Genomic DNA, 15,908 nt, shown 5'->3' on the forward strand with positions numbered 1-15,908 from the left:
ATTACCCAATTTATGACATTTCTTTCAGAGGCTCTTGAATAATAATTTTGTATCATCTTGAGAATGTAAGCTCTTGCAAGCAGGGCCCTCTACCCTCTTGTGCTTCTCCTTACTTTATTTTCAGCTACTTCTTACCCACCACTAGGACACCTAACACTTGGTTCAGGGCCGGATTAAGGATTGTGGGGGCCCCGGGGCAACTAAAGTGTGGGGGCCCCATAAAAAAAAATGGCCACTGCCAGGGTAAAATGCAGGATTTAGAGTGGGGAGATATAGATAGATAGATAGATAGATAGATAGATAGATAGATAGATAGATAGATAGATAGATAGATAGATAGATGGGATATATATATATATATATATATATATGATACGTATTTATAGATCAAGATAGAGAGTGGGGGGGAGGGAGGAAGGGACAGGGAGAGAGAAGGAAGAGAGAGAGAGAGAGAGAGTAAGGGGAGAGAGAATTAGGAGAAGGAGAAAGGGAGGGGGGAGGGAAGGAGAGAGGGGGAGGGAGAGAGACAAAGAGGGAAATAGAGGAAGAGAGGGAAAGACAGGAAGGGAGAGAGAGAGAGATGGAGGAAGGGAGCGCACACACTAACCTTTTGCAGCTGCAGCAGGCAACCCATCAGCCTCCTGATGGGGCAGGCACTTCACTGCATTAAGCCCCGCCCCCTACCCGTGCACCCGCGAATCGCGGCATTGTCAACAAGGGGGCGGGGCTTCCATAGACAGACACTGTCGGGTGAATCAGTGCCTGAGGCAGTGGACTGCTGTGATGCTGCCGGGACCGGAACCCGGCCAGGGTGGGTGGCCAGGTCCCAGTAATTTTCATCAGTGTGGGGGCCCCCAAGATGTGGGGGCCCCTGGACGATCGCCCCGTTCGCCCCTCCTATAATCCGGCCTTGACTTGGTTGCTTATGCTCTGTTGCTTGTTTGGGTGTTATGGCTACCAATGTATCAATGTATCTTATCCATGTCCGTGTTCTGCATTGTATTGTATTGTACTGTAAGTCACTTTTTTGGTTATGTACTTTGTAAGGCGCTGCGGAACACTTGTGGCGCCATATAAATAAACGATAATAATAATAATAATAATAATAATAATAATAATAATAATTTGTACACTCTTAACATCCTTGAGGAGCCCTGTACAAGGCTATGGCTTGCATTTAGCTTACTTTTCTTTATTCCTGTGCAGATATGCTATGTTGACATTACCATAACCTGACAATATTTATGTTTGCATTGTCCTGTTGATCTAGCACACAATACTTTCTTGCACAGTTTGCTTCTTATACATCATTACATTGTTTGCGTTCCACACAGAGCTCTAACTGGTTTCCTGTATGTGTCAACAGGATATCCCCTTCTGCTTCTTTTGGTGCCATCTCTGTCTATTTAAAATTAAATAGATTTACTACATTTCCTTCCATGAGATTCTTGTGGCATTTAGAATAAGCTTTGTTACTTCCTCAGCTTTTCAGCTACTCCTTGACTAGGAAATAAGACTAACATATGGATATGAAGCAAGTGCTCGGGGTTTTGTATATATTTACTTCTACATCTCAGGAAGATGCAGTACCCCACACACAGTAAAGTGTAGACATTCCAATACAGACAAGACATTCAGCTGAGTATGCATACTGTAGATTGTACGTTATCATTGCTCATTAAGAAGTGATTTCTTAGACCAAGATCTATTAATTAGGAACATTAAGGGGTATATTTACTAAAGTGCGGGATTTTTGAAGTGGAGATGTTGCCTATAGCAACCAATCAGATTATACTTCTCATTTATCTAGCACCTTCTAGAAGATAATTGCTAGAATCTGATTGGTAACTATGGGCAACATCTCCACTTTAAATATACCCCTAAATGTCTGTTGCAGATTGAAATGGGTTTTATGCATTTGTCCCCATAAGATTTTATTTTTGACAATGTATGTTGCAGATAATGTAATCTCTTTTTTTAAATTATATTTACGGACAGATCAGGAACAGTGCAATAGTGATCCGTAATGAATCAGGCCCTATATTTCTAGTTCCTTTGACTCTTGACTGGTCTGTTAAAGCAGCCTCTGCCCCTCTCTCTGCTATAAGTCAAATGATGCAGGTCTGAGGATAGTAATTCCCTTGATAAGCGAGGAGACCGGCAGTGGGAAATAAGCAAGGAGACCGGCAGTGGGAAATAAGTGAGGAGACCGGCAGTAGGAAATAAGCGAGGAGACCGGCAGTAGGAAATAAGCAGGGAGACCGTCACAGGGAAATAAGTGAGGAGACCGGCAGTGGGAAATAAGCAAGGAGACCGGCAGTGGGAAATAAGTGAGGAGACCGGCAGTAGGAAATAAGTAAGGAGACCGGCAGTAAGAAATAAGCGAGGAGACCGTCACTAGGAAATAAGTGAGGAGACCGGCAGTAGGAAATAAGTGAGGAGACCATCACTAGGAAATAAGTGAAGAGACCGGCAGTAGGAAATAAGTGAGGAGACCGGCAGTGGGAAATAAGTGAGGAGACCGGCAGTAGGAAATAAGTGAGGAGACCATCACTAGGAAATAAGTGAGGAGACCGGCAGTAGGAAATAAGTGAGGAGACCGGCAGTGGGAAATAAGTGAGGAGACAGGCAGTGGGACATAAGCGAGGAGACCGGCAGTAGGAAATAAGCGAGGAGACCGGCAGTAGGAAATAAGCGAGGAGACCGTCACTAGGAAATAAGTGAGGAGACCGGCAGTAGGAAATAAGTGAGGAGACCGGCAGTAGGAAATAAGTGAGGAGACCATCACTAGGAAATAAGTGAGGAGACCGGCAGTGGGAAATAAGTGAGGAGACCGGCAGCAGGAAATAAGCGAGGAGAACGGCAGCAGGAAATAAGCGAGGAGACCGGCAGTAGGAAATAAGCGAGGAGACCGGCAGTAGGAAATAAGCGAGGAGACCGGCAGTAGGAAATAAGTGAGGAGACCGGCAGTAGAAAATAAGCGAGGAGAACGGCAGTGGGAAACAAGCGAGGAGACTGGCAGTGGGAAATAAGTGAGGAGACGGTCAGTGGGAAATAAGTGAGGAGACCGGCAGTAGAAAATAAGCGAGGAGAACGGCAGTGGGAAACAAGCGAGGAGACTGGCAGTGGGAAATAAGCGAGGAGACCAGCAGTGGGAAATAAGCGAGGAGAACGGCAGTAGGAAATAAGCGAGGAGACCGTCACTAGGAAATAAGTGAGGAGACCGTCAGTAGGAAATAAGTGAGGAGACCGTCACTAGGAAATAAGCGAGGAGACCTGCAGTAGAAAATAAGCGAGGAGATCGGCAGTAGGAAATAAGCGAGGAGACCGGCAGTAGGAAATAAGTGAGGAGACCGTCAGTAGGAAATAGGCAGTCAGGTGTCTCTTTTTTTAAAATCCTGTTAATTCTATTGGTCTTTCATTGAAATAAAAAAAAGAAACATGATGGAAGATAACATAAGATAAAGGACTTATAAATTACACTGATCGGAGATCATAAATGCATTCAATAATAATATAAGCTGTTATATAATATAGCATTCGTAGCTTTATATAAAGTTAAATAAGTACAGAGCAATGGCATAGATATGAGATGATCTGGGCACCCAGGAGATCATTCAGATTCATTATTTTCCCCAAATACAGGGCCTGATTCAGAGCCGCTCGCATGCGGCCGCTCGTTCGCTCCGAGCGATGTTCGCACAACTGCGCATGCGTGTGGGTCGTAATGCGCATGCGCCAACCAGTCATTGCGGTCGGAAATCGAGCGCTCGCAAAATAGCGAGTGCCTGCTGGTTTGAGTGACAGGATGAGGCGTTTGTGGGTGGTAACAGGCGAAGGTGCTTGAAAACGGGGAGTGGAGATCCGAACGCAGGCATGCCAAACGGTCAAAACGGGCGTTTTAAGGGTGTGCATAATTAACAAAGCAGCGTCATCGACCATGTCACTTGGTTGTTTCTTAGCCTGAACTGTTCGCATGATTGCGGTAGGAAAATCCTACCACAAGCACTGCGAGCAGTTCAGACCCCTTTCGATGTACTCAATTAATCTAATAAATAGCGGAGATGACGTAGGTTGCGAGCGGCCAGGGGGCGTCTTTACAAAATAGCGAGCGCATGTTTCGTTCGCTCGCTCAGACATAGAGGCGTCAACAGACCGCAAATTTAAATAGCCGGACCCTTTTTCGGAAATAGCGTCCGACTCTGATTCAGGCCCACAGTACATACATGAGTTAGACCCCGATTCAGAGATGGACGCCATAGAACAGCCCGCTGCCTCTTTGTACCCAGCAGCTGTGTGAAATGATGCTAACGCTGCAGGAGGTGTCCTAAGTAATAACAACCCCACTGCCGGCTTATCTGATCTGCTGCTGCATCCGAAGACGCAGCAGAATCAGATGATCTGTAAAAACATCGGTCAATTGCGACCGTAACAAAATGGCGTCCACCACTACATCTGCATCTATATCCTGGCTATGCAGATCTTTATACACTAGACAAAAGTGATTGGACACTGACAGAAAACAGATCAACGAGATTTTATTGATGTCAGTACTTTGTAAGTCCACCATGTGCAGTGATTACTGCAGATACTCTTCTTGGCAAACTGTCCACAAGTCCCTGGACAACTACAGGCATTGGGCGGGATGTACTAACATTGCAGAGTACATCCAATAAGAGTTGTCCTTTGCGATGTGCGCTGCCTGTTCTCCGCAAATGCCCTGCTTCCTGATTCCCTGACCTCTGCTCCCTGCATGTCCTGTTTCCTGCATCACAGCCTTCTGCTCTTCTCCCCAAATACCTGACCTCTGCTCCCTGCATGTCCTGTTTCCTGCATCACAGCCATCTCCTCTTCTCCCCAAATGCCCTGCTTCCCAAATACCTGACCTCTGCTCCCTGAATGTCCTGTTTCCTGCATCACAGCCCTATCCTCTTCTCTACAAATGCCCTGCTTCCCGAATCCCTGACCTCTGATCCCTGCATGTCCTGCTATCTGCATCACAGCCCTCTGCTCTTCTCCCAAAATGCCCTGCTTCCCGAATCTCTGACCTCTGCTCCCTGCATGTCCGTTACCCTCCGCATCGGAGACCCGGCGGCCAGGTGATGATACATACGAAAAATGTGGTAAAAAACAGAAAACAGGGTTTTTACCGCATTTTACATTTAGTACATCCCCCTTTATGTTTTACCAATCCGCCTTTAGTACAGTGGCCAACTGTGACACTGAAGAAGGTCGAGTCGGCCTAGAACGCAACCGTCACTCCAATTTGTCCTTGAGGTTCTTGCTGGGGTTAAGATCTGGACTCTGAGCTGGTCCATATGGGTTACCGAATTTTCTGTGTACCAGTCTGGCATCACCCTGGAAACATGACAGGTGGCATTTAGTCCTGATAAAAACATTTTCAGGACTGCAACAATGTAGGGAGCACAGAGTTATCAAGAGCATCTCTATACTTCTTGTTTTATACCTTCACGAACATGTGTCTGCTGCAGGAGCACACCACATCGCTTGCGCTGGGGTGTCCAATCACTTTTGTCTACATAGTGTATAAAGAGATTAATAAGAGTAATCACATAAAGCCAGGGCCGTAGCTAGGGTAGTGCGGCTGGTGCCATCACCCAGGGCACCACAGGTCAGGGGGCGCTGTTTGAGCATGACAAATTTCTGTTTATTATAATTCTTGCTTGTAGTTTCCTCTTATTCCATCCCCAGCATCTCCAGGCCTCTCCTATCTCTTCCCTGGCCCTTCCCCATGAGGCCATTCCCCTTTTTGGGTGCATTATGTCCCTTTGAAAAATTAGGGGGGCGCCAATGCTCTTTCTGGCACAGAGCACCAAAAAGTCTAGTTACGGCTCTGCATAAAGCCTGCATACAGTGTCAGTCCAAACATAACTACTCTTTGATTTTGGGGACATACTTTGTATAAAGTTAATTACAAGGCCAAAAATTATTAACTACAGGTCATCTCACAATCAGTGCTAAAAGTATTCATTCATCTTCCACACTTACAGTAAAGTAATTCCTGTAGGTGAGCAGGACAGGGCTGGGACTAAAAGCTGTCTCTAGCATGTAAAGCACATAGGCCCACCTGCTGTGGGCTCCATGCACTATATTGTCGCACATCGATGAGACATTGCTGGTGAAATTGCTATCTCCAGTCCAGCTTAGCTACCCCTGAGTCCAGTCAACAATTTAACAGCCTCAGACTCTGACCCCCCCCCCCCACCTTCACTACCAGCTTTTATTTATTTTCAGAGACTCACTGCCACTCCTCGCAGTCTGCCAGTGCTATAATATAGATCTGATGCCACACACTGAGATCTGACAATGGAGTACTCCTCAGGCCCTCGAGTGGCTCCTCCAGCGATGCCATGACATCACAATGCAGTCACGCTTTACAAAAGACCTGCCCAACATGCAGAACATTGGGAAGCGGAGCTGCTTGACAAAACCTCCAGACGGCTTGGCCGGCCATTGGCCCATTCTGAACCTTACCCCCAGTGCCAGTCCGGAACTGGGGATAAGGTACAGGAAGTTTGCACATTGGGTAGAGCAGTAAGAACTTAAGATTCGGGTATCATTGGCTGCTCCACCGCATGTGCCACAAATGTTGAGACATTTGCAAGCCAAAGCCACCGGGGAGGGGGAGGCAGAATAGTCTATTTAGCCTCCAGGAGCCCCCCATGAATTTACGCCCCTCATCGTTACTGCTTTGAGCCAGTATCAACGGGGAAGCTGTGCTGCCCCAGTGATATATTTTTGTTAAATTGTGGGTATAGGAGATTTTATTGTTGCTGAAATAAGCAGAAATAAATGAATCATTCAGCCTCTATATATTTGAATAATCAAAGATTTTTTTATTTAAACAACAAATAAAAATCTCTTAATTTATCAATATAATGAACAAGTTACAAGCATGTTCAGATATTTGCATAATAAATACGATGTTAAATAAAAACACAAAATAAAATAATCTTGTGTAAGTACAATAAAAGTCTGTCAAACTAGTATATTCATATTTGAAGTGTCCTTAAACAATACAACATTACTGAGAAAAGAATAGGGAAGGGTAAAGAAGGAAGGGGGAGGGAGGACAGACAATGGACCTCATTCAGAGCCGCTCGCAAAAAGCTTTTCTTTTGAAAGGTGGCCTAAGCTGTGGGTTACCACCCACAGCTTTAGCGAGTTACTAGGTGATGGTCGCGATGGTCGAGACCACCATGACCATCGGGGCTTGCAACGAGACCCTTGCGGTAGGGTCTCGTCTACCGCAAGCCTCAGGTCCTACTCTACCAGAGCAGGAAGCTCCCTACTGACATCACTGGTGATGTCAGTAGGGCCGCCTACAAACGGCAGGCGTTCCTTCAGGAATGCCTCTGTTTGTCCGGCCACCCCCCACCCTGCCTACAAAATGGGGTGAGCTGTCGATCAACATCGACAGCCGCCCCTTTTGTAGCGAGCCCCGGAGCGATTGCATTTGTCACTTGCTCCGGGGCTTGCGCACGCGTAGTGCGAGCGCTGCACATGCGCAGGCCCTCACTATCGACCCGCTTGTGAGCGCATAGCGCTTGTGAGTGAGTCTGAATGAGGTCCTATGTCTAGTGCATTCAGAATCTAGTAAAAAATGTAGAAAAAGGTGTGTACCTTGGTGACATTACCATGGTTTGATACTCTTGATGAAATTCACATATATAGCTCCAGGTCATGGCCGGTTCTAGACCAAGTGGAGCCCAGGGCGAGAATTTCCTTTGGTGCCCCCCCACTGCCACCATAGCCTTTCACACACGCTGCCCCCATAGCTTCTCACACATGTTGCCCCCATAGCATCTCACACACGCAGCCCCCATAGCCTCTCACACACAGTGGCGTAACTAGGGTATTTGGAGCCCAGGTCAAGTTAAAAAAATGAGCGCCCCCCCAGTATGTGTGCCCGTCAAAGCATGCATCAAAAAGTGGGTGTGGCCATGCCACAAGGGGCATGGTCACAGAAAAATGGAGCATGTCGACATGACACACCACCATTTCTCGTCACTCTGGGAACATTCCTTTTCATGTGCACCTTAATGCCCCCAGTATTAGTGCCCCTCTTGCAATGCCCACTGTAGTAGTGCCCCTTATACAGTGCCCCCAGTAGTGCACCCTTATACAGTGCCCCCAGTAGTGCCACTTATACAGTGCCCCTTATACAGTGCCCCCAGTAATGCCCTTTATACAGTACCCCCAGTGGGATGCAATCGGGAAACCGGCTGTCTTAATCCCGACAGCCGGCTTCCCGACTGCTGTATCCTGGCGAGGGTTAAATGACAGGTGTCTATATCTAGACGCCTGTCATTTTCCCGACGCTGGGAGACTGGCGCCCAGCATCCCGATCGAAGGGATCCCGGGCGCCGCGAGCGGACAGCCGCGGGGGGGAGGGTTAGGTTTAGGGCACCCGGGAGGGTTAGGGTTAGGCTAGGGGGAGGGAGGGTTAGGTTAGGCACCCCCAGGGGGGACTTAGGGTTAGGCAGTGGGGAAGGGGGGGTTAGGGTTAGGCACTCAGAGGGGGGATTAGGTTTAGGCACTTGGGGGGGAGTAGTGCCCCTTATGCAGTGCCCCTTATGCAGTGCCACCAGTAGTACTGCCCCTTATGCAGTGCCCCCAGTAGTAGTGCCCCTTATACAGTGCCCCCAGTAGTGCCCCTATTTAGTGCCCCAATAGTGCCCCTTATACAGTGCCCCCATTAGTGCACCCTTATACAGTGCCCCCAGTAGTGCCACTTATACAGTGCCCCTTATACAGTGCCCCCAGTAGTGCCCTTTATACAGTACCCCCAGTGGGATGCAATCGGGAAACCGGCTGTCTTAATCCCGACAGCCGGCTTCCCGATTGCTTTATCCCGGCGAGGGTTAAATGACAGGTGTCTATATCTTGACGCTTGTCATTTTCCCGACGCTGGGAGACCGGTGCCCAGCATCCCGATCGAAGGGATGCCGGGTGCCGCGAGCGGACAGCCACGGGGGGGAGGGTTAGGTTTAGGGCACCCGGGGGGACTTAGGGATAGGCACCCCCCGGGAGGGTTAGGGTTAGGCTAGGGGGAGGGAGGGTTAGGTTAGGCAACACCCCCCGGGGCACTTAGGTTTAGGCAGTGGGGAAGGGGGGGTTAGGGTTAGGCACTCAGAGGGGGGATTAGGTTTAGGCACTTGGGGGGGAGTAGTGCCCCTTATGCAGTGCCACCAGTAGTTCTGCCCCTTATGCAGTGCCCCCAGTAGTGCCCCTATTTAGTGCCCCAATAGTGCCCCTTATACAGTGCCCCAGTAGTGCACCCTTATACAGTGCCCCCAGTAGTGCCACTTATACAGTGCCCCTTATACAGTGCCCCCAGTAGTGCCCTTTATACAGCACCCCCAGTGGGATGCATTCGGGAAACCGTCTGTCTTAATCCCGACAGCCGGCTTCCCGATTGCTTTATCCCGGCGAGGGTTAAATGACAGGCGTCTATATCTAGACGCTTGTCATTTTCCCGACGCTGGGAGACCGGCGCCCGGCATCCCGATCGAAGGGATGCCGGGCGCCGCGATCGGACAGCCGTGGGCGGAGAGGGTTAGGTTTAGGGCACCCGGGGGGGACTTAGGGTTAGGAACCCCCCTGGGGGGGTTAGGGTTAGGCTAGGGGGAGGGAGGGTTAGGCACCCCCGGGGGGGACTTAGGGTTAGGCACCCCCCCGGGGGACTTAGGGGTAGGCAGTGGGGAAGGGGCGGTTAGGGTTAGGCACTTAGAGGGGGGGATTGGGTTTAGGCACTTGGGGGTAAGGTTAGAGTTAGGCATCCCTAAGGAGGGTTAGGGAGTTAGGTTAGGTTAGTTTTTACTTACCTATGGACGATCGGGATTTCCAGCGCTGTCGGGCTTCCGCTGCCGGGAACTCTGCTTCTGTCGGCCTGCCGCTGCTGGGATGTGAACTGCCGGCCAGAGGGCCGGCGGTATTTCATACCTATCCCCCCCCAGTAGTGCCCCTGATACAATGCCCCCAGTAGTGCCCCTTATACAGTGTCCCCAGTAGTGTTCCCCCTATGCAGTGCCCCCAGGAGTGGTTTCCCCTGTGCAGTACCCTCAGTAGTGCTCCTTATATAGTGCCCCCAGTAGTGGTCCCCTATGCAGTGCTCCCAGTAATGCCTCTTATATAGTGCCCCCAGTAGTGGTCCCCCCTATGCAGTGCCCCCAGTAGTGCCGCTTATACAGGGCCCCAATGGTGGTCCTCCCTGTGCCACCAGTAGTGCCCCTTATACAGTGCCCCCAACAGGGCCAGTGCTAGACTTCTAGGCACCCTAGGCAAAACTTCTGCATGCGCCCCCCCTGTACTCATTTAGCCCCTCAGGTGAAAATGACTTTGCACAGTTGGAGTGGTGGATAAGTTCTGTGTTAAAAAAAATTATTTATATATATCTACTATATAAAAATGAAAATTTGTCCTTCTGTCATTCTCTTTCTATACAAATCCATAGTTTACAAGCCAAGATCGTGAAATTTTACATACGAGCGTATTAAAACATGGCAGAGGCAACTAAAAAAATTTGAAATCGAAATTAATTACTGTTAATTTTTAAATAATTAAAAAACACAATTTTTGCACAGCATTCGCACTCTATAGGTCAGGTACGGAATTACAAAAGGATTTAGGGCCTGATTCAGAGCCGGACGCTATTTGCGCTCGCTCGTTCTGAAAAAAGGGGTGGCTATTCAAATGAACCGTTCGCTCTTTGCGGTCTGTTCACGCCTCTATGTCTGAACGAGCGAACAAAACTTGCGGCCGTTTTTTGGAAACTACGCCCCCTGGCCGCTCGCATCCTATGTCATGTCCGCTATTTATTAGATTAATCGAGTACATCGACCAGGGTATAAGCTGCTCGCTATTCTTGTGGTTGGTTTTTCCTACCGCAATCTTGCGAGCAGTTCTGACTATAAAATAACCCAGTGACGTGGTCAATGACGCTGCTGTATTAATTATGCACACCCATAAAATGCCCGTTTTGACCTTTAAGCACGCCTGCGTTCTGATCTCCACTCCCCGTTTTCAAGCACCTTCCCCTGTTACCACCCACATACGCCTCCTCCTGTCACTCAAAAGAGCAGGCATTCGCTATTTAGCGAACAAACGATTTTCGGGCGCACTGACTGGTTCGCACATGCGTATTACGATCCGTACGCATGCGCAGTAGTGCAAACATCGCTCGGAATGAACGAGCGGCCACTTACGAGCGGCTCTGAATCAGGCCCTTAGCTCACAGTTTACAAGCCAAGATCTCTCATGGTTCTACACCTAAAACACCAAAGAAGCATAAAAGCATTGTCCTGTTTGGTTTATTGTTAGATGCAGACTTGGACACCATTCTTCTTGGGCCATCTGCAAGGTCAATAGTAAAAATATTAAAACTAAAATTTTATTTTTGTTTCATTTCATAATTTGATTTTATAACATGCATTTTGCTACATACTAAGGAATTATGGAATTTTATTCTGTAGCATATAATCTAATTCTCTGAACATCATTTACTATGGCTTTCGCATGGAGTTCACAGTACCTTTTAAATGCTGTATGAATTTATTAGGGATGAGCAGGTTCAGTTCTCAGAGAATCGAACCCACCCGAATTTCGGGGATCCGGGGCGATACGAGCCAAGCTCGTATCTCCCTGCCTGCCCCAGATCCCTTACCCGAGGCAAAATGTTGCGTTGCCGCTGTCGGGTCGTGAGGTTTTGTATTGAGCGGGTTTAACGCTGATTGGCTGAGAGAGCCATCTGTCATGGCTCTCAGCCAATCAGCATTAAGCCCATTTAATATGCACACAGGAAGCAAAAGAAGATGGCGCTCGCCATCCCTTGCTGCCTGACACCGTCGGCACCCCCCGCTGCCGACACTGCTGGGACCTCCACTGGCAGCATTCCCCGCTGCTGACACCACCGCTGCCGACACCACCGCTGCCGACACTGCCAGCACCTCTGCAATGCTGCCCCACATATTCATGACTCCCTTAGCGACCGCCACACTGCCGGCACTCCAACACTGAGGACACCACCAGCACCCTTGCACTGCCAACACTCTAGACCAAGTGGAGCCCAGGGCGAGAATTTCCTTTGGTGCCCCCCCACTGCCACCATAGCCTTTCACACACGCTGCCCCCATAGCTTCTCACACATGTTGCCCCCATAGCATCTCACACACGCAGCCCCCATAGCCTCTCACACACAGTGGCGTAACTAGGGTATTTGGAGCCCAGGTCAAGTTAAAAAAATGAGCGCCCCCCCAGTATGTGTGCCCGTCAAAGCATGCATCAAAAAGTGGGTGTGGCCATGCCACAAGGGGCATGGTCACAGAAAAATGGAGCATGTCGACATGACACACCACCATTTCTCGTCACTCTGGGAACATTCCTTTTCATGTGCACCTTAATGCCCCCAGTATTAGTGCCCCTCTTGCAATGCCCACTGTAGTAGTGCCCCTTATACAGTGCCCCCAGTAGTGCACCCTTATACAGTGCCCCCAGTAGTGCCACTTATACAGTGCCCCTTATACAGTGCCCCCAGTAATGCCCTTTATACAGTACCCCCAGTGGGATGCAATCGGGAAACCGGCTGTCTTAATCCCGACAGCCGGCTTCCCGACTGCTGTATCCTGGCGAGGGTTAAATGACAGGTGTCTATATCTAGACGCCTGTCATTTTCCCGACGCTGGGAGACTGGCGCCCAGCATCCCGATCGAAGGGATCCCGGGCGCCGCGAGCGGACAGCCGCGGGGGGGAGGGTTAGGTTTAGGGCACCCGGGAGGGTTAGGGTTAGGCTAGGGGGAGGGAGGGTTAGGTTAGGCACCCCCAGGGGGGACTTAGGGTTAGGCAGTGGGGAAGGGGGGGTTAGGGTTAGGCACTCAGAGGGGGGATTAGGTTTAGGCACTTGGGGGGGAGTAGTGCCCCTTATGCAGTGCCCCTTATGCAGTGCCACCAGTAGTACTGCCCCTTATGCAGTGCCCCCAGTAGTAGTGCCCCTTATACAGTGCCCCCAGTAGTGCCCCTATTTAGTACCCCAATAGTGCCCCTTATACAGTGCCCCCAGTAGTGCACCCTTATACAGTGCCCCCAGTAGTGCCACTTATACAGTGCCCCTTATACAGTGCCCCCAGTAGTGCCCTTTATACAGTACCCCCAGTGGGATGCAATCGGGAAACCGGCTGTCTTAATCCCGACAGCCGGCTTCCCGATTGCTTTATCCCGGCGAGGGTTAAATGACAGGTGTCTATATCTTGACGCTTGTCATTTTCCCGACGCTGGGAGACCGGTGCCCAGCATCCCGATCGAAGGGATGCCGGGTGCCGCGAGCGGACAGCCACGGGGGGGAGGGTTAGGTTTAGGGCACCCGGGGGGACTTAGGGATAGGCACCCCCCGGGAGGGTTAGGGTTAGGCTAGGGGGAGGGAGGGTTAGGTTAGGCAACACCCCCCGGGGCACTTAGGTTTAGGCAGTGGGGAAGGGGGGGTTAGGGTTAGGCACTCAGAGGGGGGATTAGGTTTAGGCACTTGGGGGGGAGTAGTGCCCCTTATGCAGTGCCACCAGTAGTTCTGCCCCTTATGCAGTGCCCCCAGTAGTGCCCCTATTTAGTGCCCCAATAGTGCCCCTTATACAGTGCCCCAGTAGTGCACCCTTATACAGTGCCCCCAGTAGTGCCACTTATACAGTGCCCCTTATACAGTGCCCCCAGTAGTGCCCTTTATACAGCACCCCCAGTGGGATGCATTCGGGAAACCGTCTGTCTTAATCCCGACAGCCGGCTTCCCGATTGCTTTATCCCGGCGAGGGTTAAATGACAGGCGTCTATATCTAGACGCTTGTCATTTTCCCGACGCTGGGAGACCGGCGCCCGGCATCCCGATCGAAGGGATGCCGGGCGCCGCGATCGGACAGCCGTGGGCGGAGAGGGTTAGGTTTAGGGCACCCGGGGGGGACTTAGGGTTAGGAACCCCCCTGGGGGGGTTAGGGTTAGGCTAGGGGGAGGGAGGGTTAGGCACCCCCGGGGGGGACTTAGGGTTAGGCACCCCCCCGGGGGACTTAGGGGTAGGCAGTGGGGAAGGGGCGGTTAGGGTTAGGCACTTAGAGGGGGGGATTGGGTTTAGGCACTTGGGGGTAAGGTTAGAGTTAGGCATCCCTAAGGAGGGTTAGGGAGTTAGGTTAGGTTAGTTTTTACTTACCTATGGACGATCGGGATTTCCAGCGCTGTCGGGCTTCCGCTGCCGGGAACTCTGCTTCTGTCGGCCTGCCGCTGCTGGGATGTGAACTGCCGGCCAGAGGGCCGGCGGTATTTCATACCTATCCCCCCCCAGTAGTGCCCCTGATACAATGCCCCCAGTAGTGCCCCTTATACAGTGTCCCCAGTAGTGTTCCCCCTATGCAGTGCCCCCAGGAGTGGTTTCCCCTGTGCAGTACCCTCAGTAGTGCTCCTTATATAGTGCCCCCAGTAGTGGTCCCCTATGCAGTGCTCCCAGTAATGCCTCTTATATAGTGCCCCCAGTAGTGGTCCCCCCTATGCAGTGCCCCCAGTAGTGCCGCTTATACAGGGCCCCAATGGTGGTCCTCCCTGTGCCACCAGTAGTGCCCCTTATACAGTGCCCCCAACAGGGCCAGTGCTAGACTTCTAGGCACCCTAGGCAAAACTTCTGCATGCGCCCCCCCTGTACTCATTTAGCCCCTCAGGTGAAAATGACTTTGCACAGTTGGAGTGGTGGATAAGTTCTGTGTTAAAAAAAATTATTTATATATATCTACTATATAAAAATGAAAATTTGTCCTTCTGTCATTCTCTTTCTATACAAATCCATAGTTTACAAGCCAAGATCGTGAAATTTTACATACGAGCGTATTAAAACATGGCAGAGGCAACTAAAAAAATTTTAAATCGAAATTAATTACTGTTAATTTTTAAATAATTAAAAAACACAATTTTTGCACAGCATTCGCACTCTATAGGTCAGGTACGGAATTACAAAAGGATTTAGGGCCTGATTCAGAGCCGGACGCTATTTGCGCTCGCTCGTTCTGAAAAAAGGGGTGGCTATTCAAATGAACCGTTCGCTCTTTGCGGTCTGTTCACGCCTCTATGTCTGAACGAGCGAACAAAACTTGCGGCCGTTTTTTGGAAACTACGCCCCCTGGCCGCTCGCATCCTATGTCATGTCCGCTATTTATTAGATTAATCGAGTACATCGACCAGGGTATAAGCTGCTCGCTATTCTTGTGGTTGGTTTTTCCTACCGCAATCTTGCGAGCAGTTCTGACTATAAAATAACCCAGTGACGTGGTCAATGACGCTGCTGTATTAATTATGCACACCCATAAAATGCCCGTTTTGACCTTTAAGCACGCCTGCGTTCTGATCTCCACTCCCCGTTTTCAAGCACCTTCCCCTGTTACCACCCACATACGCCTCCTCCTGTCACTCAAAAGAGCAGGCATTCGCTATTTAGCGAACAAACGATTTTCGGGCGCACTGACTGGTTCGCACATGCGTATTACGATCCGTACGCATGCGCAGTAGTGCAAACATCGCTCGGAATGAACGAGCGGCCACTTACGAGCGGCTCTGAATCAGGCCCTTAGCTCACAGTTTACAAGCCAAGATCTCTCATGGTTCTACACCTAAAACACCAAAGAAGCATAAAAGCATTGTCCTGTTTGGTTTATTGTTAGATGCAGACTTGGACACCATTCTTCTTGGGCCATCTGCAAGGTCAATAGTAAAAATATTAAAACTAAAATTTTATTTTTGTTTCATTTCATAATTTGATTTTATAACATGCATTTTGCTGCATACTAAGGAATTATGGAATTTTATTCTGTAGCATATAATCTAATTCTCTGAACATCATTTACTATGGCTTTCGCATGGAGTTCACA

Source organism: Taudactylus pleione, unplaced genomic scaffold (assembly GCF_031769625.1).
Source record: "Taudactylus pleione unplaced genomic scaffold, aTauple2 ptg000053l, whole genome shotgun sequence".
NCBI classification, from domain to species: Eukaryota; Metazoa; Chordata; class Amphibia; order Anura; family Myobatrachidae; genus Taudactylus; species Taudactylus pleione.